This window comes from Pristis pectinata, chromosome 17 (assembly GCF_009764475.1).
Source record: "Pristis pectinata isolate sPriPec2 chromosome 17, sPriPec2.1.pri, whole genome shotgun sequence".
NCBI lineage: Eukaryota > Metazoa > Chordata > Chondrichthyes > Rhinopristiformes > Pristidae > Pristis > Pristis pectinata.
Genome location: NC_067421.1, coordinates 43,751,804 through 43,779,014, shown reverse-complemented (window position 1 = coordinate 43,779,014; position 27,211 = coordinate 43,751,804). Strand labels below are relative to the sequence as shown.

At 43.9% G+C, this 27,211-nt stretch overlaps 1 protein-coding gene across 1 annotated transcript in view; it reads left to right on the top strand.

Moving 5' to 3' along the window:
* LOC127579258 (membrane-associated phosphatidylinositol transfer protein 2-like) overlaps nt 1-27,211 on the top strand; it is a 314,070-nt gene that overhangs the window by 53,390 nt on the left and 233,469 nt on the right. Inside the window, 1 exon segment of the mRNA XM_052031908.1 lies at nt 9,165-9,264. The gene's annotated coding sequence lies outside the window, so the exon portion shown is untranslated.

The following is a 27,211-nucleotide window of genomic DNA, read 5'->3' as shown; positions in this document are numbered from 1 at the left end:
GTAGTACATACTGTAGCATATAATTTGACCTTTTCTTCTAGGAAGTGTTGGAGAAAGGAAATGTAAAGTTGATTAGATGGAACATTCAAAGTGAAATACATTGAAACAATGCAGTAGTCTGCAGCACTGAGCACTGCTGTTGGTACAGCAGTAACAACATGCTGCTGAGTGGTGCAACAACTTCTGTTTCAGCCGAACTGAATGAAACAATTACTGACTTCAACATATTAATAAATTGTGACATGCCTAATTTAGTTGGACCAGGTGTGCTGGTACTGAAAAACTCATCACTGGGCAGAAATCAAAATGGATCCTTGTTTTGTGAACACAACCAATAAAATAATTGTTCTATGTTTAGTAATAATGGAATATTACCAGCAGTTGTTTAGAAGACAGATGGCTTCGTTGTGCCAAGCTAAAAGTAGATGGGGTTTGTGATAGAAATGATGATGTCTCTGTTAGTCGAGTGGTGTTTCTGAATTGTGATTCAGATCTAGACTCAGGTCTATAAAATGTCAGTTTTAAATATCCAAAGGGTGTCCTGTGTGTGCAATACTTGAAATTCTTTCCTGTTAAGCTATTTTTATAATGCTTAAATCTGCATACTTGATATGCACTTGGCTGAACTCTCCCACTTTGATTTGTGTACCAGATTCGCACTTGTGCTGCTTCTCTCCTGTGCACGAATCCATTTCCCCCACTTCCTACTCCTCTCCTTCTGCCTTCCTCCCCCACCACCACCCTTTTTCAGCCATTGTTGCAAGATCTTCCTGTGATACATTGTCGCACCATCATACCTGGCCAACAAACAGTCCCATTGTACCAAAGCCACGGTTTTCTGTGAGATATTATGGAGTGACGACTCTCCATAGGAAAGAACCTGGTTGTCCAGTCTTAAATATCAATAGTACCTTTTCCTTCTAATGGAATTGAAGATTGTTTTAAAAATTGGATGCACATGTTAGTGGGAATTCTTCTGCTGTAAGTTAGTACTTCCTGGAATGAGTCTACCTGATAATGGTCTTTCCTTTCATCAGCTGCCTCTCCTAAAGGCAGATTTTGCTGTCAACTTTCTGCAGATTGATCCAAGCTTTACTGCATGCACTCCACTCTTTTTATTAGACCGTCCCTCAGTATTGAGGATGATTTGCTTCTACTCAGTTCTATAGGTTCTGAGATGGGTCATGAAGCCAGTGTGGGAGTCACAGGCTTTCCCATAGACGGGTTATGTGTCGCCTGATGGGGCAGGCAAATGGTTAGATTCTGAGGTGGTGTACTCCTCCTGCTGTTTACTCAGGACCTTTGTGTATTTCAAAACCATTCAAGAGATGAAAGATTTAAAAGGCACCTGAGGGGCAACTTCATGCACAGGGTGGTGCGTATATGAAACGAGCTACCAGAGGAAGTGATTGGGGCAGGTACAATAACAACATTCAAAAGACATTTTGATAAGTACATGGATAGGAGGGGTTTAGAGGGATATGGGCCAAATGTGGGCAAATTGGATTAGCTTGGTGGGCAACATGATCAGTATGGACGAGTTGAGCCAAAGGGCCTGTTTCCGTGCTGTATGACTGTGATTCCATGACCATCTTGAAGGTACCTTCTCCACTGAGCAGTTGTGGGCCAGGGTTCCAGGAATCATTGGAAATCTTGCATTCCTTTAATGAAGCTTTGAACACATCTTTGACTCTTCTGTCTGCCTGGTAATCTCTTCCCATGTCAGAGCCTGAAATGGTATCTCTTTTTGGGAGTTTAATATTGGGCATGTGAACAAGTTAGCCTACCCAGCGGAGTTTAATTAGGGCCTCGCGCTGGTGATGTTGGCCTGGGAGGGGACATTGATGTTGGTTCACTTGTCCTTCCAGTAAGTTTAGAGGATTTTCTGGAGACAGCATTGATGGTAACTTTCCTCTGCCATGAGGTGCTTGTTGGAGATAGTCCAGATCTCAGTAATGTATAGGAGGGCAGGAAATAGATGAGATTGCAAGCTGTCGTTATGTAGGCATCTTGGGAATAAGAACCTTTTAACAACTATAGTGTGACATAATGCATCTTAGAACATATCATCCAGTTCTGAGACTGTTTCCATGCTCAGGTCTTTGCTGATGTGCACATCAAGCCATTTATTCAACTTCAATTATATCTTTGATGTTCTTAACAAACAAAGATGATTGAGGGCAGGGCAGTGGATATTGTATACGTGGACTTTAAAGCTTTCGACAAGGTCCGTCATGGTAGGCTGATCCAGAAGATTAAAGCACATGGGATCCATGGAGACTTGGTAGGTTGAATTCAAAATTGGCTTGGCCATAGAAGACAGAGGTAGTGGTGGAGGGGGGTTATTCTGATTGGAGGTTTGTGACCTGCGGTGTTCTGCGTGGATCAGTGCTGGGACCTTCATTGCTTGTAATGTTTGTAAATGATTTGGATGGGAACTAGAGCATCAGGTCAGAAAGTGGAGGGATTAAGAGGAAGGTAGATGTCATGACCAAGTCTGTAAGGAAGGACAGGCAGAAGCAAAGTAATGGGCACGATGAGACAGACAGGTTGAAGTGTGTTTATTTTAATCCTCGGAGTATTAAGGGTAAGGCTGATGAACTTAGAGCATAGATCAGTACATGGAACTATGATGTTGAGGCCCCTATGGAGAATTGGTTGAGAGAGGGACAGGACTGGGTGTTCAATATTCCAGGGTTTTGATGTTTCAGCAAAGATAGGGAAGGAGGTAAAAGGTGAGGGAGTGGCACTATTAACAATATCACAGCTGCACTCAGTAGGGAAATAATGGAGGGCTCGTCCACTGAGTCTATTTGGGTAGAACTCAAAAATAAGAAAGGTGCAATCACTCTGATGGGATTATACTATAGACCCCCCATAGCCACCGGGACATTGAGGAACAGATATACAGGCAGAGTTAGGGATAGGTGCAAAAACAACAGGATTACTGTCGTGGGTGACTTCGACTTCCCTAATATGGACTACGACTTCCTTCGTTTTAGACGGGGCAGAATTTGTTAGGTGTATCCAGGAGGGTTTCTTAAATCAGTTTGTAGATAGTCCAGCGAGAGGAGGGACCGTACTGGACCTGGTGTTGGGTAACGAGCCTGGCCAGGTGACTGACCTGTCAGTGGGAGAATGTTTTGGAAACAGTGATCACAGCTCCTTAAGTTTTAAGATGGCTATAGATAAGTATGGATTTTACAAGAAAGTATTAAATTGTGGCAGGAACTAGGGAAAGTTAATTGGGAACAGCTATTTTTGGACAAACCCACATCTGACATATGAAAGGTGTTTAAATACCAACTGCACAGAGCACAGGACAGGTATGTTCCAGTAAGAAGGAAGGAGAAGATGGCAAGCTAAGAGAACCTTGGATGTTGAGAGAGGTGGTGAATTTAGTCCAGAAGAAAAAGGAAAAGTATGTAAAGCTTGGGAAGCTAGGATCAAACACAGCACTTGAGGATTATAAAGAAGCCAGAAAGGAACTCAAGAATAGGGAATTAGGAAAGCCAGGAGGGGCCATGAAAAGTCCTTGGCAAGTAGGATTAAAGGGAATCCCAAGGCATTCCATACATGCATCAAGAGCAAGAGGATAACTAGGGAGAGGGTAGGATCATTCAAGGATAGAACATATGCTTGGAGGCAGAGGATGTGGGCGAGGTCCTAAATGAGTACTTTTCGTCAATGTTTACCAAGCAGAAGGACACGGAGGATAGAGAGATCGGTGTGGAGTGTGCTAATGTGCTAGGGCATTTTGAAATAAAGGAAGAGGTAGTGTTTGGTCTCTTGAAGAATGTTAAGGTGGATTAGTCACCAGGGCTTGATAGGGTATTACCCAGATTATTGAGAAAAGCAAGGGATGAGATTGCTTGGGCCCTTCACCAGGATCTTTGTGTCCTCTCTTACTGGAGGACTGGCTAGTAGCTCATTTTATTCTGTTGTTCAAGAAGGGAAATGGGGATAATCCTGGAAACTGTGGACTGGCGAGTCTTGCATCAGGTGGTAGTGAGCCTATTGGAGAGGATCCTTAGGGATAGGATTGATGAGCATTTGGAAAGCCATGATATAATTAGGGACAGCCAGCATGGCTTTGTGGGGGGGGGGGGGGGGGGAGGTCATGTCTTACTAACTTGATTGAGTTTTTGAGGGAGGTGACAAAGGTGATGAAGGTAGAGCTGTAGATGTTGTCTCCATGGATTTTATTAAGGCGTTTGACAAGGTCCCTCATGGAAGGTTCATCCAGAAGATTAAGGTGCATGGGATTAACAGTGATAGGGCCATTTGGATTAAGAATTGGCTTGCCCATAGAAGACAGAAGTTGGTGGTCAATCAGACTTATTCTGGCTGGAGGTCCGTGACTAGTGGTGTTCTGCAGGGATCCATACTGGGACCTCTGCTGTTTGTGATGTACAGTATATAAATGACCTGGATGAAAGTGTAGGTGGGTCGGTTAGTAAGTTTGCAGATGATACAAAGTTTGGTGGCGCTGTAGATGGTGTAGAAGATTGCTAAAGGATACAGAATGATATGGATCAGTTGTAGATATGGGTGGGGAAATGGCAGATGGAGTTTAATCTGGCCAAGTGTGAGGTATTGCACTTTGGGGGGCCAAATGTGAAGGGAAAGTATACAGTAAATGGAAGGATCCTTGAGCATTGAGGTACAGAGGGATCTTGGGGGTCCAAGTCCAAAGCTACCTGAAAGTGGCAACACAAGTGGATAGGGTGGTAAAGAAGGTTTAAAGTATACTTGCATTCATTGGTTGGAATGTTGAATATAAAAGTCAGGAAGTCAAGTTGCATAATACTTTGGCTAGGCCATGTTTGGAGTCGCCCCATTACAGAAAGCATGTGGAGGCTTTGGAATGGGTGCAGAAGAGGTTAACCAGGATATGGCCTGGATTAGAGTGTATTAGCTGTAAGGAGAAGTTGAGAAAACTTGGATTGTTTTCTGTGGAGGCTGCGAGGCAAACTGATCGAAGTATAAAAAATTATTTTATCTATATATATGTGTCTATAATCTCTTCCTCACCCTCACCCTCTCACTGCCTCTTCACTTGGCTTTGGAGCACCTAGGCAACAGCAATACATACGTTAGGCTGCTGTTTATCAATTACAGCCTGGCGTTCAACACCATCATCCCCTCACTACTAATCAACAAGCTTCAAAACCTGGGCCTCTGTACCTCCCTCTGCAACTGGATCTTTGACTTTCTTATTGGGAGACTGCAGTCAGTGCGGATTGGTAGTAACATCTCCTCCTCGCTGGCGATCAACACAGGCACACTTCAAGGATGCGTGCTAAGCCCACTGCTCTACTCTCTCTACACTCTGGACTATGTGGCTAGTCACAGTTAAAACGCCATCTATAAATTTGCCAATGACATTACTGTTGTTGGCAGAATCTCAGATGGCGATGAGGAGGTGTACAGGAGGTAGATCGGCTGGTTGAGTGGTGTCGCAACAACAACCTCACGCTCAACATCAGCAAGACCGAGTAATTGATTGTGGACTTCAGGAAGGGGAAGTCGGGAGAACACACACCAGTCCTGATTGAGGGGTCAGCGGTGGAAGGGGTGAGCAGCTTCAAGTTCCTGGGCATCAACATTCCAGAGCATCTATCCTGGGCCCAACACATTGATGCAATCACGAAGAAGGCACGCAGCGGCTCTACTTCATTAGGAGTTTGAGGAGATTTGGTATGACACCAAAGACTCTTGCAAATATCTACAGATGTACGACGGAGAGCATTCTGACTGGTTGCATCACTGCCTGGTATGGAGTCTCCAATGCACAGGATTGAAAGAGGCTGCAGAGAGTTGTAGACTCAGCCAGCTCCATCGAGGACATCCTTAAGGAAGTGCTTCAAGAAGGCGGCATCCATCATTGAGGACCCTCACCATCCGGGATGTCCTCTTCACGTTACTACCATCGGGGAGGAGGTATAGGAGCCTGAAGACCCACACTCAACGTTTCAGGAACAGCTTCTTCCCCTCCGCCTTTAGATTTCTGAACGATCTATGAACACTACCTCGTTATTCCTCTTTTGCATTATTAATTTATTTTTTTGGTAACTTGTATATTTTTTATGTCTTGCACTGCACTGCTGCTGCAAAACAACACATTTCACAACATATGTCAGTGATAATAAACCTGATTCTGATTCTGAATTATGAGATGCATATGCAGGGTAGTTAATCAGAGTCTTCCCAGGTTGGAAATGTCAAATACTAGAGGGCATATTTTTAAAGTGAGAGGGAGAATGTTTAAAGACAACTTGTGAGGCACGCTTTTTTACACAGAAAGTGGTAGGTGCTTGGAACGCACTGCCAGGGGAAATGGTGGAAGCAGATACAGTAGCACCATTTAAGAGGCATTTAGACAGACACATTAACAGGCAGGGAATGGAGGGATACAGATCATGTGCAGGTAGATGGGATTCGTTTGGATTGGCATCATGTGTGGCACAGACATGGTGGGTGGAAAGGCTAGCTTCTGTGCTGTCCATATGTGAAGAGGAGTAGGCCATTCAACTATGACTTCCTTAGTTATTATATACCCCACTTGTTAGATGCATTATTTTATTCCCTCTTTTCTACTTTTTTCAAACCAGGAGGGAGTAGAGTTGCCTAGTTGTGTTGCCACTTTCAGGGAGCAATGGACTTGCATCTCAAGATCCCCCTTTCTCAGTGGCAATCTTTCTCCAAGGGTTCTGCAATTTATTGTATACTTTCCTCGGGCATTTGACCTCTCAACATGCAACATTTTACACTTGTTTGGATTAAACTTCATTTGAAATTTCCAACAGGTCTGTATCCTGCTGTATCCTTTGACACCTTCCGTCACTATCCACAACACCACCAATTTTGTGTCATCTGCAAATTACTAATCAGAACACCTAGGTCCTGCATCGTAGGCTGGTCTGGAAGGTCACAACACATGGGATCTAGGGTGAGCGAGCCGATTGGACACAAAATTGGCTTGGCAGTAGGAGGCAGAGGGTGGTTGTGGAGATTTGTTTTTCAGATTGGAAGCCTGTGACCAGTGGGTCCTCTACTGGTTGTCATGTATATTAATGATTTGGATGAGAATGTAGGTCCCTGATTAGCAAGTTTGCAGATGACTCCAACATTGGTGTATAGTGGGCAGTCAAGAAGGATGTCTAAGGTTACAATAGGATATTGATCTAATAGGAAAGTGTGAAATGATGTAAATTTGTAAATTAAACTAGGGTAGGAGGTACACAGTGAATGGCAGGACCCTGGAGATGGCTATCAAACAGAGAGACTTCAGGGTACAAATACATCATTCCCTGAAAGTGACAACACAAGGTGGTGAGGAATGTGGATTACCTCACTGACCAAGGCACTGAGTACAGGAATTGGGACATCACACTACACTTGTGCAAAACACTGGCTAGGCCCCTCATGGAGCATAGTGTACAGTTCTGGTTGTCACACGGCAGGAGGATGTAATTTAGCAAGAGAGGGTGCAGAAAAGGCCCTCAAGGATATTGCTTGGATTGGAGGGCTGGAGTTATCAGGAGAGATTGGACAGTGTGGGTCTGTTTTCCCTGGAGCAGAGGAGGCTGAGAGGTATAAAAAATTCTGAGACGCAGATAAGGTAGCTAGCCAGAGGCTCTTTCCCATGGTGGGGGTGTCTAAAACTCGAGGGCATAATTTAATTTTATGTGTGGTGACCAGAACTGCACACAGTGCTTCATATGACCTAACCAACGTTTTGTACAACTGTAACATGACATCCAACCCTTGCATTCAGTACCATATGTTGTTCCTTTCGGGGAACTATGTACTTGTAACCCAAGGTCTCTCTGTTCTGTGATATTCCCCAGCGTCCTGCCATTCACTGTGTGTGACCTGCCCTGGTTTAACTTCCCAAAATGCATCACGTTGCTCTTGTCTGAGTTAAATTCCATCACCCATTCCCTTGCCCACTTTGCTAGTTGATCTAGATCCTGTTGTAACCTTAAACAACCTTCTTCACTGCCCACTATACACCAATTTTGGTGTCATCCACAAATTTACGCATCATATCAGCTACATTCTCATCCAAGTCATTAATATGTATGACAAACAACAGTGGCCCTAGAACTGATCCCTGTGGAACATCACTGGTCACACACTCCTCTACCACTACCCTCTGACTTCTATGGCCAAGCAAATTTTGAATCCAATCTATCAAGTCACTGTGGATACCATCTTTTGGATCAGACTAGCATGAGGGACCTTGTCCAATGCTTTACTAAAGTCCATGCAGACAACATCCACTGCCTTGCCTTCATCAGTCATCTTCACCTCCACCTCAAAAAACCCAATCGTTTGTAAGGCATGACCTGCCCAACACAAAGCCATGCTGACTATCCCCAATAAGTATGTTTTTTTTTAGATGAGAATAGACCCTATCCCTAAGAATTTTCTCCAGTGATTTCCCTACCACTGATGTAAGGCTCACTCACCTATAATTTTTTTTGTCCCTATTGCTCTCCTTAAAGAAGCAACATTGGCTATTCTCCAGTCCTCATCCGTGACTAAAGAGGGTACAAAGATAGTCAAGGCCCGGCAATCTCCTTCCTTGCCTCCCTCACTATCCTGGGATAGATCCTACCAGGCTCTGGGGATGTATCCACCTTAATGTTGTTAAAGAGACCCAACGCCACCACCTCCTCGATCTCATTGTGCCCTAAGATTTTAGCATACCCCACACTGATCTCGCTACCCTCCACGTCCTTCTCCTTGGTGAATACCAATGTGAAGGACTTGTCTAGTATCTTGCCCATTTACTCTGGCTCCTTCTTTGTTCTGAATCCTGAATATTTACATATGTGTATGTCTTGTTTAGGGTCTGGGTGCTATTGTCACCTGTTCATCACTCCATACTTGGTTTACACTGCCTTGCCAAATATCTTCCAGCAACTGATGAGAACATAAGAAAAGGAACAGAAGGGAAGTTCAGTTTGAAGTCAAAGGGTGTGCAGAGTTTGTGGACACCCTGACTCTCAGGTGGCACCTGGAAGAACTTTGATACTGTTAATACCCCTCCAAAGTGAGAGGGAGTAAAATCTTGGGGAAGAACATCAGGTTTGTTTGTATTGTAACAGTAAGAGCAAAAGCAGTAATTGTGTTGTCCGGGTTTATTTCCTCAGCCACTGTATACACAAGGGAGCTGTTGTGACGTTGACAAGTTAGTGATGCCTCTCTGACTTCCTGTATCTCGAAACTGAATGAAAGTTGTGTGCAACTCGGGTGAGTAATTGTACTGAAATCTACAGCTTCTCATGTGCACTTCATTAAAAGTTTGTGCTAAAGGAAGGGGAAGGAGTTCATAGTTTAGAACTACAAAGATTAATAACTCCAAGCTTCTGTACTATTCAGTATTGTCTTCTTATCTTGGTCATTCACTCGTTGTGCTTGCAAAGCTGGATCAGTAAATTCTGTTGTGTGTAGAATAAGCAACAGACTACATCTAGAGGCTTGAGCAGAGGATGGTGATATTGCACATTCAATCATTTGCTGCTATGGATAAAAACTGTGATTTTAAACTCTCTTCACTGTGTTAAACTGGACTTCCTGTTCAATTATCTTAAATAATATTAGGTGTAATTAAAGTTAATATTTTGTGAACCTAATATTCTCTTGTTGTTATAATTAATATGTGTAACTGTAAACCTCTCCTCAGAGTATGCAGGGCAAGAGTTGGTGAAGTAAACATGTCAACTAGAAAGGCAAGGTCATACACTTCAGGAAAGGATAAACAATCCCTGCCTCTTTTCTTTTTGAAGAAATAAAGCTGAGGGGTTACTTAATAGTCTCTTAAAAACATCAAAGGTTTTGATTGAGGAAGCAGAGAAGTTTCCATGTGAGGAAATTCATTACTAGAGGCAGTTGTTATGAGATAGTCATCAATAGGGAATAGAAGAAACCTGTTTACCCTAACAGTGGTGACAATGTGGAACTTCTCCCACAGAGAGAGGTTGAGGCAACTTAAGGGGAGATTAGAAGCAAGCACATGGAGAAGGTTACAAAAGTTTGAAGGTAATTGAAATTATTGAAATGAGCAGAATACAGTGCAATACTATATCTGCACTGTATCAGAACACTATATCTGAAATACAGTGCAAAATAATCAGCTTTTGATAACATAGACTTTAAATGTTATTCTGCAGTGCTGCAGTAACTGCAGCCTCTGGAATTACTGAGTTGGTCTCTGTGTTTTGGTGCCAGGGCCTTTGACTCCCTTTGACTTTTGCTTGCTTGCTTTCAGCAGCACACTGTCAGTTTGCCCTGTTTTCTTCCCCGCCTGCCATGTTCTCCCCTATCGATTATTATGCATGAAAAACATGATGATGCTGGAGGAACTCAGCAGGCCAGGCAGCATCTGTGGAGAAAAGCAGGTGGTCAACATTTCAGGTCAGGACCTTTCTTCAGGACTGAAACGAGGAAAAGGGGAAGCCCAATGTATAAGAGGGAAAAGCCGAGCAGTGAGATGTGGACAAAAGAGGGGAGGCGGGGTGGGCACAGGGTTGGTGACAGGTAGATGCAGGTAAGAGATAGTGATAGGCAGGGCGGGGGAGGAGGGGAGAGCAGATCCACCAGGGGATGGGTCAAAGGTAAGGAGAGAAAAAAAGGGGCTGTAGAAAAAAAGAGAAAGAGGCTAGGAAAGGGAAGAAAAGAAGAAGCATGGTTGGTGGGGAGGAGTTACTTAAAGTGGGAGAATTCAATGTTCGTGCCGTTAGGCTGCAAGTTTCCAAGACGGAAAATGAGGAGCTGTTCCTCCAGTTTGCAGTTAGAATTCTCCTGGCAGTGGAAGAGGCCGAGGACTGACATATCAGTGATAGTGTGGGAGGGGGAGTTGAAGTGACTGGCAATGGGGAGATGCAGGTTGTGGTTACGGACAGAGTGCAGGTGTTCTGCCAAATGGTCACCTCGTCTGTATTTAGTCTCACCAATGTAGAGGAGGCCACACTTGGAGCACTGAATGCAGTATATGATATTAAGGGAGGTGCAGGTGAATTTCTGTCTCACCTGAAAGGACTGTTTGGGTCCTTGGATGGAGGTGGTGTAGCGGCAGGTGTTGCACCTATGGTGGGGGCAGCAGAAAGTTCCCGGGGTGGGAGCTGGATGGGGGGTGGGGGGGTGGTTGGAGGGGTGAACTAGGGAGTTGCGGAGAGCGCGGTCCCTGCTAAAGGCAGAAATGGCTGGGGAAGGGAAGATATGCTTGGGGGTGGGGTCCTGTTGGAGATGGCGGAAGTGGTGGAGAATGATGTGTTGGATACGTGGGCTGGTGGGATGAAACGTGAGGATGAGGGGGACCCTATCCCTATTGGGTCTGGGAGGGGTGGGGGTGAGAGCGGAGGTGCAGGAAATGGCAGAGATATGGGCGGGAGCTCTCTCAACCACAGGTGGGGGGGATGCCCCTGTTAGAAAAGAAGTTGGACATCTCGGATGTCCTGGAGTGGAAAGCCTCATCATGGGAGCAGATGCGGTGGAGGTGGAGAAATTGAGAAAACGGGATCATGTCCTTGCAAGAGACCGGGTGGGAGGAGCTGTAATCGAGGTAGATGTGGGCGTCAGTGGGTTTGTAGAAGATGTCAGTGGATAAGGAATCTCCTGAGATGGAAAGATCGAGGAAGGAGAGAGAGGTGTCAGGGATAGTCCAAGTGAATTGGAGAGCCAGGTGAAAATTTGTGGTGAAATTTATGAAACTGTTGAGTTCCGCACGGGTTCAAGAGGTGGCACCAATACAGTCGTTGATATCGTGGGGAAAGAGGTAAGGAATGGGGCAGGAGTGGGCTTGGAACAGAGACGCAGGCACAGCTGGGGCCCATGCGAGTGCCCATAGCTATGTCTTTGGTCTGTAGAAAGGGACTGGATGTCCATGGTGAAGATGAGGTTGTGCGTGCCGAAGAACGTAAAGCTATGGAAGAGTTGGAGTGCTATTATTATGCACGCGTTCCCTTGCCTGATTCTGTGGATTGAAATCCTTGCATCTATTTCGTGGTCAGCAGGACCCAAGCTAATGCCTGTCCTCCTGGGGAGCATCTCGACCTGTACTGGGGCCATTATACCATTCTGGCTTAGGTGTTCTTAGATGTTCTAAGCCAGGCCAGGGGATTAAATCTAAGACATAACTGGGATTTATTACTCAACCTTTTCTCCTGTTGCTGTTGATCAAGTTGTCGATGAGGTTTACTTTGAGGTGCTGTTTAGGATAGACTCTGTATTCAGGAAAGAAATAACTTGTGGTCATCTTAAAGTACATGCAGCAGCACAGGTTTTTTGACTGTTCTTCCTATACAACATATCTCAGAAGATGTTTTTAAAATGACTCCAGTGATACTAGGGACTATGAGTAGCAGTATTTCCTGAGTGAAAATATTTTCAATTCAGTTATTTAGCTGTCCTTTTCAAAACTGCAAAGGAAATGCATTTAAATGTTTTATGCAGATCTTATCTCCATACTGAACTTGTGGTCTGATTGGGTCTCTGCATTTTACCTCTAGTCACTGGTGAAGTTGACGATGTGAGGGTGATGTTTGATGCTGTTGCCTAAAGGAAACTTGCTTTATAGGGCAAGCTTTAATAGTGAATTAAGCTGTACAGTGGAGAGAGATCCTCCATAGATTGTACAAATCTTTGTAAAGAGGTAATTGTTACATGTTTGGGGTTTCTTAGAGTTGGATGTTTTTCAAAAAATGATATACTTAAAGCTATTGACAGATTGTGTGGAGAAAGTTTGTTCAAAAAGCTCTACATCAGCTAATATTTTCAAGTAATTACACGATTGTGAATCTTATTGGTGAAAATTTTTACGATTTAACAAAATACTGTTGTATTTGGAAGGTTAGGTGTCATGCAGCTTGGGAAGAGATCACACATTTTCTGGATGTAGCAACCAAACTTCAGGATCACGGTAGCTCTAATTATTTATTTATCAAAAAAAGCTTCTAGCAGCAAATAATGCACAAATCCTCAGAAACCTGTTATATTGCAAGTATCTTGCAAAGGAGATATTTGAGGTAACTTGTCTGTGTGGAATCAGGAAGTGACTGGCACTGCAGAATGTGTACCTCTGACCAACTCTTGTAGCCAAAGTACTTAAGCAGCTGCTCCAGTGAAGTTTCTGGTAACTGTTGATTACCAGAGTTTTGGTATTGGTTTATTGTTGTCACTTGTACCGAGGTACAGTGAAAGACTTGTCTTGCATACTGTTCATACAGATCAATTCATTACACGGTGCAGATACATTGAGTTAGTACAGGCGTTGGGGATACAGGGCTGGTAAAGGAAGCAATTTGCAGGTAAGTGCACAAGTACACTTCCAGTTCAATTATTAGCAAACAACTCCCACAAATAATCTAACTGGTAGTTTATAAGTTTTTATAGAAAAACTTTGACTAATTTGGTAAAATATGCAAAGAAAGTTAATCAAATAGGAACAGGAGTAAACCATTCACACCCTTGAGCTTGTTCCTAATCTGTACCTCAGTTCCAGTTATTTACTTTAGATTTGTATCCCTTGATACTATTATCGTTAAAAAACGTAGGTATTGGTTTATTATTGTAAGTACAGTGAAAAGCTTGTCTTACAAACTGATTGTACAGGTCAATTCATTACACAGTGCAGTTACATTGAGTCAGTACAGAGTGCATTGATGTAGTACAGGTAAAAACAATAACAGTACAGAGTAAAGTGTCACAGCTACAGAGAAAGTGCAGTGCAATAAGGTGCAAGGTCACAATAAGGTAGATCGTGAGGTCATAGTCCATCTCATTGTATAAGGGAACTGTTCAATAGTCTTATCACAGTGGGATAGAAGCTGTCCTTAAGTCTGGTGGTACGTGCCCTCAGGCTCCTGTATCTTCTACCCAATGGAAGAGGAGAGAAGAGAGAATGTCCCGGGTTGGTGAGGTCTTTGATTATGCTGGCTGCTTCACCAAGACAGTGTGAGGTAAAGACAGAGTCCAAGGAAGGGAGGCTGGTGTCCGTGATGCGCTGGGCTATGTCCACAACTCTGTGCAGTTTCTTGCGGTCCTGGGCAGAGCAGTGCCGTAGTTTATGTTGATCCTCAGCATCCATAGAGTTACAGGTTTCCAATGCCTATTGTATGGAAAATAGTTTCCTGATATACCCTTGAGTGCTCAGATTTAATTTCAAAATTATGCCTCTTGTTCTGCATTTTACAGCAGAGGAAGTAAGGTCACAGACTTGGGAGGTGCTTTCAGAGAAGCCTGGGCATTTTATAGAAGGTACACAATGCTGTCACGGCATGCTAGTGGTGCAGGGAATGAACTTTTCAAGTGGTGGATGGGTACTAATCAAACAGAAATAAAACAGGAAATGCTGTTGGGAGAAAGAGGCCAAAGACAAGAGGTCAGAGTGGGTGTGTTGTGTCGAATTTAAGTGATAGGTACCTGGAAGGTCAGGATTTCTCTTGTGGACTGAACAATGTAAAATGGTTATTTCATCTGCATTTCTCTATAAAGGGGACCACATCATCAGCACAGAATGTGGTTTGTGAAACTAGTTGTACAAGTGAATTGCTGCTTCACCTTGTGTGCACTTCTGGTTGCCTAGTTACAGAAATGATGTCATTAAGCTAGAAAGGGTACAGAAAAGATTCACAAGGATATTATTGGAACTGGAGGGTTTGAGTAATAAGGAGAGACTGGATAGTCTGGGGCTTTTTTCCCTAGAGTGTAAGAGGCTTGAAGGGTGACCTTATAGAGGTGTGTACAATTATCAGGGGCATAGATTGCGTGGGCAGTCAGTCTTTTTCATAAGGTAGAGGAATCTAAGACTAGGAGGCATAAGTTTAAGGTGAGAGGGGAAAGATTTAAAGGGCACCTGAGGGGCAACGTTCACACAGAGGGAGGTGGGTATGTGGAATGGGCTGCTGGAGGAAGTGGTAGAGGTGGGTACAAGTACAATATTTAAAAGATATTTGGACAGGTCCATGGTTAGGAAAGGTTTAGAGGACACGAGCCAAATGTAGGCAAATGGGAGGAGCTCAGGTAGGCAACTTGATCGACATGCAGGGGTTGGGCTGAAGGGCCTGTTTCTGCGCTGCATGGCTCTATGACTCTGACCTGAAAGGAGTGTTTGGGCCTGAAGATGGTGAAGAGGAAGCAGATTAAAATGGCAAACCTTCCCCCCCCCCCCACACCCCCCCATCCTTTTCTTTTTCCCTCCATCTAGAGATCGGCTTATACATTGGAGAAACCAAAAGCTGTTTTGAATGACCTCAGTGCTGATCCTCCAGGGTTCCCTTGGGGTAAAGAACTCCAAAGATTCATCACCCTTTGTGTGAAGAAATCCCTCCTTGCCTCAATCCTAAATTGTCCTCCCGTATTTTGAATAGTGACCCCTAATTTGAGATGCCTCGGCCAGGGGAAACATCTTTCTGCATCGAGCCTGTAAGAATTTTGTAAGTTTTGCTGAGATTCTTATAGCCTCCAGAAAATCTAGGCCTAGATTATTTAATCTCTTGTTTTACAGTAAATATGATAACTTTGGAACCAGTCCAGTGAATCTCTACTGCAGTTCCTCTATGGCGAGTATATTCCTTCATAGTAAGGAGTTCAGGTGTGGTCTCACCTAGGCCTGAGGTAATTGCGGGGAGATGTCTTTATTCCTGTACTCATATGTTCTTGGAATAATGATTTGGCTTCCTAATCACTTAGTGAGGCAGCATGTTGGCCTTCAACGAATTGTGTACAAGGACACCAAAGCCTTTGAACATTAAGACTACTCAATCTCTCATCACTTTGGAAAAAAAAGGTCTGTTTTTCTGTGTCAAAGTGGATAACTTCCCATTTTTCCACATGATGTTGTGCCTGCCATGTTCTTGCCCTCTCACACCTTGTCCATATCCTCTTGAAATCCTCCATATGCTCCTCCCTGTACACAATCCCACCAGGCTTTGCATCACCAGCAGACCTGGAAGTGTGACCTTGTGGGAGGCTAGTGCAGAAATTGCAGGGGCCCTGGCAGAGCTATTTAGAACTTCCTTAGCCACAGATGAGGTGCCGGAGGACTGGAGGATAGCTAATGTTGTTCCCTTGTTCAAGAAAGCCTCTTAAGAATAAGCTAGGGAATTATAGGCCGGTGAGCTTGACCTCACTCGTGGGTAAGTTATTGGAAGGTATTCTGAGGGACAGGATATATAAGTACTTGGATAGACAGGGCCTGATTAGGGATAGTCAACATGGCATTGTGCATGGTAGGTCATGGCTAACCAATCTTATAGAGTTCTTCAAGGAGGTTACCAGGAAGGTTGATGAAGGGAAGGCCATGGACGTTGTCTCCGTGGACTTTAGCAAGGCCTTTGACAGAGTCCCGCTTGGGTGGCTGCTCCAGAAGGTTAAGTCACTTGGCATTCAGGTTGAAGTAGTCAACTGGATTCAACATTAGCTTAGTGGGAGAAGCCAGAGAGTGGTAGTAGATGTTTGTCTGACTGGAGGCCTGTGTCTAGTGGTGTGCTGCAGGGATCTGTGCTGGGTCTATTGTTGTTTATCATCTATATTAATGATTTAGACAATAATGTGGTAAACTGGATCAGCAAATTTGCGGATGACACCAAGATTAGGGGTGTAGTGGAGAGCGAGGAAGGCTATCAAAGTTTGCAAAGTGACCTGGGCTGAAAAATGGCAGATGGAATTTAATGCAGACAAGTGTGAGGTGATGCACTTTGGGAGGACAAACCAGGGTAAGACTTGCACAGTGAATGGTAGGGCACTGAGGTGTGTGGTAGAACAAAGGGACCTGGGAATACAGATGCATAATTTCTTGAAAGTGACATCACCAGTAGATAGGGTCGTATGTTAGTGAGGTCGAATTTAGAGTATTGTGTGCAGTTCTGGTCACCTACCTACAGGAAAGGTATCAATAAACTTGAAAGAGTGCAGAGAAAATTTACAAGGATGTTGACGGGACTTGAGGACCTGAGTTATAGGGAAAGGTTAGGACTTCATTCCCTGGAGTGCAAGAGAATGAAGGGAGATCTTATAGAGGTATACAAAATTATGAGGGGTATAGTTATGATGAATGTATGCAGGCTTTTTCCCCTCAGGTTGGGTGAGACTAGAACTAGAAGACATAGGTTTAGGGTGAAAGGTGAAATATTTAAGTGGAATCTTAGGGGGAACTTCTTCACTCAGGGTGGTGCGAGTGTGGAAGGAGCTGCCAGCGGAAGTGGTGGATGTGGGTTCAATTGTAACATTTAAGAGAAGTTTGGATAGGTAAATGAATGAGAGAGATTGGGAGGGCTATGGTCTGGATGTAGGTAGATGGAACTAGGTAGTAAACTAGGCCAGCATGGACTAGATGGGCCGAAGGGCCTGTTTCTGTGCTGTGGTGCTCTATGACTGGTCCTCTCAGCCAAATTGTCGATAGAGTCATAGAGCAAATACAGCACCCATACAGGCCCTTCGGCCCAACCAGTCCATGCCGACCACGGTGCCCACCCAGCTAGTCCCAATTTCCTGCGTTTGGCCCATATCCTTCCCAAGCCCTGCCCCTCCATGTACCTATCCAAGTGCTTCTTAAATGATACTGTTGTACCTGCCTCACCCACTTCCTCTAGCAGCTCATTCCATATACTCACCTCCCTCCACGTGAAAAAGTGGCCCCTCAGGTTCCTTTTAAATCGTAAATCAAATGTAGACTTTGAATAGCTGGGGCTCAAGCACCAATCCCTATAGTTACAGCCACACAAAGTGTAGTGAATAAAGTTAGTGAGTTGCACATGCAAAGAGCCCTATGAGAGTAAGGTGAGATAATAACTAATGTCCCAAGAATGACCATGTCCGGAGACAATATTTCTGAATACAAGGTGTTTGGAAAAGATAACGAAAGACGTGGAGTGACAGTATGATTCAGGAAGATTTTATCGTGCTGGTGATGCAGAATGTCTTTGTGAGCTCAGGAACAGAATCCATTTGTTTAGTTAGAAGAGCACATTCATTTTACTTGAGGTATTTTACAAACTGTCAAGAATTGGTAGGAAATAGATGTGTACATCAGGAGGAAAAGAATAGAGATTCATGTAAGATTAACTCGAATGGTTGAGAGGACATGCAAGAGTGATGATATTAGAGGACTTCATTAACAAGTGTGATAATTATCTGCTAGGGGTGAAAGACAAAATCTGAAATGTATTCAGGAGAAGATCTTTGATTGGAATGTTTTTGCCCAATGAGAAAGGAAGCTTTGTTAAACCTGGTTCTGAAGAAAGAGATGGGTGGGCCAAGTGAACATTGGTTTAGAAGGAGAATAATTAATGGAAAGTGATCATCCTGTTCTAACATGTAGATTGATAATGGATAGCAGCAGTAAACAATTTAAAGTAGAACTTCTTAACTGGAGAAGCACCAACTTTGGTAGTTTGAGTGGGTATGTGGTCAGGTAAAGTGGAACCAAAGGTTGGCAGCTTGTCTGAACCCTTCCAGCCATGTTCTTGTGGCACCACGCGGCTGCCTGCTATCCCACTCTAGCTGGTGTTCCTTGTATATAGAAGCTTAAATGCAGATCCAGCACATATTTGAATATCACCACAATCAGTGTTAAATTAAATGTGTGTCATTTGTCTCCTCCATGATGAAGTTGACTTTCTCAAGATCATTCCAACTGCTAGGGTCAAACTGAGGATTTTATTTTTACTTTTACTGGCTGCCTGGGTTCATTCCCAAGTTGGAAGCTGTCTGTGTGGAGTTTCCACGTTCTCCATTTGAACATGTGGGCTTTGGTTTTCTCTCATCCCAAAGGTGTGCTGATGGGATCATTGGTTACTATGAATTGCCTCTAGTGTCGGTGGCAGGACATTCAGAGGACATGTTAGAGAGAATAGGTTACAAAGAAATAAGTGGAGGAGCAGGTCTGTTGGGAATACTGTGAGAGCTGGGATAGACTAGATGGACCAAATAGCTTCCTCATGTATCGTAAGGTAATATGAGCACTGCATTGTCATACTGACAGTTCTATTGTGTTCACAACACAAAAACAATAAATTGTAGGAACCTTGAACATCCTGGGGTGGTTTCTTTGTCAGTGGCACAACGTCTTGGGTGTTGTTACTTACACTGGCATCCTGCTGTGAATTGTGTCTCATTTACTGACAGCAGATACAGCAAATTTCTTTGTTTTACTAATGTAAGTAAATCATTGTCCTTTCAGCACCTAGTCAACAAATAGGTTTGGAGCTGTGCTGAACTTTTATCTCCTTGAACTGTAGGTTGAGAGGGCAATAATTGTTCCTGCTTGCGTCTCTTCTTAAGGGCACAATTACATGCTTGCTGTAATAATTGGTATCAACCACCTGACACTGATGCTGCTGTAATAATGGAGACAGAGCAAAAGAAAGGAGACTCACTCTGCTTCATTGCAGAGACAGGGGAGGTGTCCATGCCCATTTTACTTAGAATTTGTTTCATTTGAACACTAAGCGTTGAGTATTAACATTCCTAAAGAGTTGGAAGAGAGTGTAGTGGTAACATAACCTGTTGATGAGACAGGAGTAGAGGGTTAGTAGCAGCAAAAGGAAATATTTAAAACAAAACTGAGGAGTTCTTGGATAGAATTTAATACAGGGAAGAGTGAGAGTGCATTTTTGAAGGGATGAGATTTTGCACATTTTCAAAAAAACATGGTGCAGAGTAAGAAAGCAACATTGGGTGTGGGTAAGTAATTCTCTGAGAGTGGAGATAAATAAAGTTATAAAACAATAAATTACATCTTAGTTTCCAAAATAGGAGCAGATTTTAAAAGTGAAGCAGTAATAGGATAATGGTTACGCCAGGGTTCAGTTTGTGTGCTCAGCTTTGGGTGCTCTGTACAGGAAAGGCACTAAAGCCATTGGGAGTGTTTAGCACAGATTCACCCAAAGGTCCGCTTAGATGTAAAGAGGAACTCAGAATGGGTAGAACTTGGAGTTATCAGATATTTAAAGACCAACTTGTGTTCATAAATATCAATGTGAAATTTAAATAAAGCACAGGACGCTAATGCACATGAAATAGTTGCTTGACAGTTAACAATATAGTGTTAATAGGATCTATGTTTAACTTTTATGATTAACTTCTACCAAGTTCCTCCCATGCAACCTTTAGCATTATTCAAACTCAGTTGTCTCTGGCAAGTTTTGCCATTAATCAACTGTTAGTTGACTGGGTTACTATTTTGCAATGTAATTTGTCCATTTGTGTGTTGCCATTAAATAGTCCTTCCATTTATTCGCTTTATGGGATCATAATTTATTGCTCATTCCTAATTACCCTGGAGAGCTGACTTCATGATCTGCTGCAGTCCTACTAGTGAATGTGCTTCACAACGCTGTTAGGTAGGGAGGTCTGGGAATTAAAGCCAGCAGTGATAAAGGATGAGATCAAGATGCTTGTGACTTGGAGAGAAACCTGCAGGTGGTGGTGTTCCCTGCTGCCCTTGCCTTTCCTGGGGGTAGAGATCGCGGGTATGGAAGGTGTGGTTGGAGTTGTTTGGGTGAGTAATCAGAGTGCTTTTTTTGGTACATATTGAAGCTGTTGTGAACTGTTGGGGAAGGGAATGAATATTTAGGTTAATGAATAGGGTGCTAATCAAGCGGGCTGCTTTGTCTTGGATGGTTTTGAGCTTATTGAGAGTTGTTGGAGTCATCCAGGTAGGTGGAAAGTTTTCTGTCAGGCTCCTGATATGTGCCTTGTAGATGGTGGAATAACGCTGGTTATTCCTGTGAGTGCCTGCATAGCCTAAAATCCAATGTTAAAATAATGTAACTCAGTTTTTACTAAGAACATAATAGAACATCAAATATAGAACACAAAACAGTACAGCACGGGAATGTTGTGCTGAACTAATTAAATTAGTAATTAAACGCCTAACTAAACTAATCCCTTTTACCACACAATGTCGTATCCCTCTACACTTGTGACCTGAATCGGATCAGAAGTAATATATACCTAGAATGTGAAGTGAAGTGAATGGAAATGTGAAGTGAAGATGTGAAATGCACAGTTGGCCGTCTGTGGACAGAAGAACAGAGTTACTGTTTCAGGTTAATGGCCTTTCGTTAGAAGTACAAATGGTCAGAGATGTGGCAGGTTATAAGTGGGAAAATGGGGAGGAAAGAACAAAAAGCTCTGGAACAGGGTGGATGGCAGGAGAGATTAAATGAAGAAAGTTATGTTGGTACAAGAGGATATATAGGGGAAAAATAACTCTGAGGGAAGTGCAGAATCATTCTGTAAAATAATTGATTTCATCATTGTGTCCAGATGGCCAATTGAAAGTCCATGTGAAAGGTGAGTGTTCTCCACTTGTGCCATTGGGCCAGTGTAAGAGACTGGAAAATAAAGGAAACCCTTCCAGGATTCTCAACAAGAATATGTCTCATTTGGAGGAAGGGAGTGAAATTGTTCAAGAAGTTGTTCAGTGTGACTTCAGGCAGATGTGGAGAGTGGTGGTGGATGAAGACTGTGCAGAGGGAACCAGAGAGCCCTCAGGCGAGTGGAAGTAGATACCAGGCCTTTCAGACAAACCTTACCTCATTTACAATTGTACATTCTTGCAGCAGATGGACTGAAAGCCTAGAAATTCTCTCGGTGTTCTTGTGAACTGTGGGATGCTGACTGCATTGAATTTACTGTGCATGTGCCCTCCTGTGCATCAAGGTGCCTGAGTGCAGGCAGTGGCTTTGAATTGTGTTCAGCACAGTTATGTATAATTTAATGATTTTGTGCAGAAACGTGTTCTGTTTAAGTTCTATGCTTGGCGCTCGTTGCAGGTCTCCTTCATGTCCCCATGAATGAAATCAGTTCAATTGTAATTCTAGCCCGTCTCCTCTCCTCACCACTTTAGCAACCGATGTGAACACCAGCTCCTGGAAGTTGCCCTCCAAGCCGCACACCATCCTGACTTGGAAATATATCACTGTTCCGTCACCGGGTCAGAATCCTGGAACTCCCTCCTTAGCAGCATTGTGGGTACACCCACACCTCAAGGACTGCAGCGGTACAAGAAGGCAGCTCACCACCACCTTCTGAAGGGCAACTTGGGATGGGCAATTAAATGCTGGCTCAGCCTGCGAAGCCCACATCCCTCAAAAATTATATTTTAAAAAAACTCAGTTCTCAACAGCATTGTGGGAGTACCTTCATCAGAAGGACTACAGCAATTCAAAGAGGCAGCTCACCATCACTTTTGCAAGGACAATTGGAGATGGGAAATAAATGCTGGCCTAGGCACCAACACTTGCAGTCAGAAAAATAAATGAAAGAAACTATTAAAATTGCACACAGGATTATTGACATAAAAAGTACAAGCAAGTAAGTTTTGTTAGAACAAATCTAGCAGAGTAATACGGCAGAAATCCGTGGGTCAGCTAGTAGAGCCGCTGGGTCACAGCTCCAGCGACCCAGCTTCAATCCTGACCTCCAGTGCTGTCTGTGTGGAGTTTGCACGTTCTCCCTTGGAGTTTGCACGTTCTCCTTTGGCTGTTTGGGTTTGGTCTGAGTGTAGCAGTTTACTCCCACATCGCAAAGATGTGTGGGTCAGTAAGTTGACTGGGCACTGTAAATTGTTCATAGTGTAGCTAAGTGGTAAAGTCTGGGGGGGAGTGGGTGGTAGCATGGTGAAACTAAGATGGGTGTCATAGATTCATACAGTACAGAAACAGACCCTTCAGCCCATCATGTCCATGCTGACCATTGTACTTATCTATACTAATCACATTTGGTCCATAGCCTTCCATGCCTGGGCAATTCAAGTGTTTGTTTAAATGCTGCTTAAGTATTGTGAGAGTACCTGCCCCCATCACTTCCTCAGACAGCACAGCCCAGATTCCAACTGCTCTCTGTGTGAGAGGAAAAAATTCCCCTCTGATGTAAACCTCCTACCTCTCCCCTTATACATGTGCCCTCACTGTGGGAAGAAGATTCTTACTTTCTACGCTATCATACTTTTATGTTGCTCTATCAAGCTACCCCTCAGCCTCCTCTGCTCCAGAAAAGCCAAACCAGCCTATCCAATCTCTCCATATAATTGAAGTGCTCCATTCCAGGAAACATTCCTGCATTCTCTTCAGTAAGATCACTTTCCTCCTCTGGTGTAGTGACTTACTAATCATACCTCCTATGTTCACATCCAAGTTGTTCGTGTTTCACAAATATCAAATATCCCAGCACTGATCCGTGTTACACCACTGGTCACAGATTTCCAATCAGAAAAGCAGCCCTCTACCATCACTCTCTGCCTCCTGTCACCAAGCCAATTTTGGGTCCAATTTGCACTTGCCTTCGATCCCAGGTGTTCTACCTTTTTGAACTAATCTATCATGCAGGACCTTGTTAATGGCCTCACTAAAGTCCATATAGGTATCTACCACACTGCCCTTGTTGAATGTACTCATCTCTTCAAAAAATTCTATCAAATTAGTGAGACAGGACTTTCCATGACCAAAGCCATGCTGACTGTCCCGAATCAATTTCTGCCTTTCCATGGGTAAATAAATCCTGTCCCTTAGAATTTTTTTCCTTGCCACTGTTGTAAGGCTCACTGGCCTTTCATTACATGGCTCTTCCCTGCTGCCCTTCTTCCACATTCGACATCCTCCAGTCACCTAGCTATCAAAGATGTAAACATCTCGGTTGGGGCCCCAACAATCTCCTCACATGTCCACCTAGCAGCCTGGGATACATCTCATTAGGCCCTGGGGATGTATCCACCTTTATGTGCTCCAAGATGTCTAACACCTCCTTAATGATAACATGTTACAGAACATCACCACCCCTCTTTCTGAGCCCTCCATCTACCACGTCTTTCTCTTTGTTGAATGCAGATGAGAAATATTCACTTAACACCTCATCCACGTCCCCTGGCTCTATGCACAGGTTTCCCTTTAGTCCGTAAGGAGACCCACTCTTTCCCTGGTTATGCTTTTGCTCCTAATGTACTAATAAAATGGAGACACAAGAAATTGCAAATGCTGGAATCTGGAGCAAGAAACAATCTGCTGGAGGAACTCAGTGGGTCGAGCAGCATCTGTGTTGGGGGGTGGGGGGGGTGGAATTGTTGATGCTTTCGGTCAAAACCCTGCATCAGGACATTTCTGTCAAGCTGCAGGGTTTTGACCCAAAACGCCGACAGTTCCTCTCCTCCCACAGATGTTGATTGACCCAGAGTTCCTCCAGTACATTGTTTGTTGATACCAATAAAATGCTTTGGGATTCTCTTTGTTTAAGGTGAGTGGAGGAAAGTTAAGGGGAGATGTCAGAGGTAGGTTTTTTTACACACAATGGTGGTGCCTGGAAGGCACTGCTGGGGTTGGTGGTAGGGACCGATATGATAGGGTCATTTAAGAGACTGTCCATGTGCCTATCGAATAAAAGAAAGATAGAGGATTAAGGGAGGTGAAATACAGCGGGGGATAGATTGAATGAGGATAAGGTTTATACAGGTTGGCACAACGTGGTGGGCCGAAGGGCCCATACTGTGCTGTATTGTCCTATGTTCCTTAATGGTCAGCATGACATGATGAGCTGAAGGTCTATTTCCATGATGTGTCACTCTGTGATGTGAATGAACCTACAACATGTAATAGAAACAGAAAACTTTGGAAGTAGTCAGCAGCTCAGGCAACACAAGAGATTCTGCAGATGCTGGAGTCAGGAGCAACACATATAAAATGGTGGAGGAACACGGCAGGTCAGGCAGCATCTATGGACGGAAATAAACAGTCAACATTTTGGGTTGAGACACTTCATCAGGACTGGAAAGGAAGAAGGCAGAAGCCAGAATTAAAAAGGTGGGGAGAGGGGGTGGAGCACAAGCTGGTAGGTGTTAGGGGGGTCCAGATGAGGGGGGGATGAAAGGGAGTGATGTGAGAAACTAAGAGGTGATAGGTAGCTGAGGCAAAGGGCTAGAGGAGAAGGAATCCGATAGGAGAGGACAGTAGACCATGGAACCATCTGTGGAGAGAGTTACACTGGTTAAGCCTCAGATGGAGCATTGTTGCCAATCTGACCATCTTTCTTTAGGAAATAAATCAATATTTTCGAGAGTGTGTAGAAGAGATCTTACGAAAATGATATCAGGAATGAAAGTCCGAGTTATGTGAAGGGGCTAGATAGTTGTTCTTGCTAAAACAGAAGGTCCAAAGGAGATTTGCACTTAATGTCAGCAAGACCAAGGAGTTGATTGTGGACTTCAGGAAGGGGAGGTCAGGAAAACACACACCAGTCCTCATTGAGGGATCAGTGGTAGAAAGGATGAGCGGCTTCAAGTTCCTGGGCATCAACAAAAAAAAATTGGGATGGCACGGTAGCGTAGCAGTTAGCGCGATGCTATTACAGCGCCGGCGATTGGGGTTCGATTCCCGTCACTGTCTGTAAGGAGCTTGTACGTTCTCCCGTGTCTGCGTGGGTTTCCGCCGGGTGCTCTGGTTTCCTCCCACATTCTAAAGACGTACGGGTAGGTTAATTTGGGGTTTAAAATGGGTGGCGCAGACTCGTTGGGCGGAAGGGCCTGTTACCACACTGTAAATAAAATTTAAAAAAAATTTAAAAACATCTCAGAGGAGCTATCTTGGGACTAACACATTGATGCAATCACGAAGAAGGCACACCAGCAGCTCTATTTCATTAGTTTGGGGAGATTTTGTTCGTCACCAAAGACTCTTGCAAATTTCTATAGATGTACGGTGGGGAGCATCCTGACTGGTTGCATCACTGCCTGGTATGGACGCTCCAATGTGCAGGATCGCAAGAGGCTGCAGAGAGTTGTAGACTCAGCCAGCTCCATTACGGGCACAACCCTCCCCACCATCGAGGACATCTTCAAGAGGCGGTGCCTCAAGAAGGTGGCATTCATCATTAAGGACTCTCACCACACGGGCCATGCCCTCTTCTTGATACTACCATCAGGGAGGAGGTACAGGAGCCTGAAAACATACAGGCTCAGCTGTTTCAGGAACAGCTTCTTCCCCTCCATCATCAGATTTCTGGATGGTCTATGAACACCACCTTGCTGCTATTCTTTTGCACTATTTACTTATTTTGAAACTTATAGTAATTTTTATGTCTTGCACTGTACTGCTGCCGCAAAACAACAAATTTCATGACATATGTTAGTGATAATAGACTTGATTCTGATTTGAAGGAAGCGTTCAAAATCCTGGAAGTTTGAGTCATAGAGTATCCCAGCACAGAAAGAGGCCCCTTGGCCCATTGTGTCCATGCTGGCTGTCAGGACTAATTCCATTCACCAGCACTTGGTTCACTGCCTTCTATGTCCTGGCAATTCAAGTGCTCATCCAGGAACTTTTGTTAAATGTCACGAGAGTCTCTGCCTCCACCATATTCTCAGACAGTGCATTCTAAGTTGCAACCACTCTAAGGGTGAAAAATATTTTCCTCCCATCGCCTCTAACCCTCATGCTACTCACCTTAAACCCATACCCTTTGGTTTTAGTTGTCTCCATTATGGGGAAATGTTTCTCACTGTCCACCCATAATATTGTATACCCTTTGTCAGATCACCCCTCAGCCTTTTTTTTGTATTCATCCAAGGGATGTGGGTTTCACAGGCTGGGATACACAGGCCTACTTATCCAGGGTGACACACTGAGCCAAACCAAAGAGGACGGGAAGATATTTAATTGGGGAAAGGCGAATTATAAGGCTATAAAGCAAGAACTTGGGAGTGTAAATTGGGATGACATTTTTGAAGGGAAATATACTATGGAGATGTGGTCGATGTTCAGGGATCTTTTGCAGGATGTTAAGGATAAATTTGTCCCGATGAGGCAGAGAAGGAATGGTAGGGTGAAGGAACCATGGGTGACGAGAGAGGTGGAACAACTAGTTAGGAAGAAGAAGGCAGCATACATAAGGTGTAAGCAGCAAGGATCAGACAGGGCTCATGAGGAATATAGAGTAGCAAGGAAGGAACTTAAGAAAGGGCTGAGGAAAGTGAGAAGGGGACATGAAAAGGCTTTGGTGAGTAGGGTTAAGGAGAATCCCAAGGGTTTTTTCTCGTACGTGAAGAGCAGAAGGATGGCTAGAGTAAAGGTAGGTCAGATTAAAGACAAAGGTGGGAGGATGTGCCTGGAAGCTGTGGAAGTGGGTGAGGTTCTCAATGAATACTTCTCTTCAGTATTCACCAAGGAGTGGGCTCTTGATGACGCTGAGGACAGTGTTGGTAAGGGTA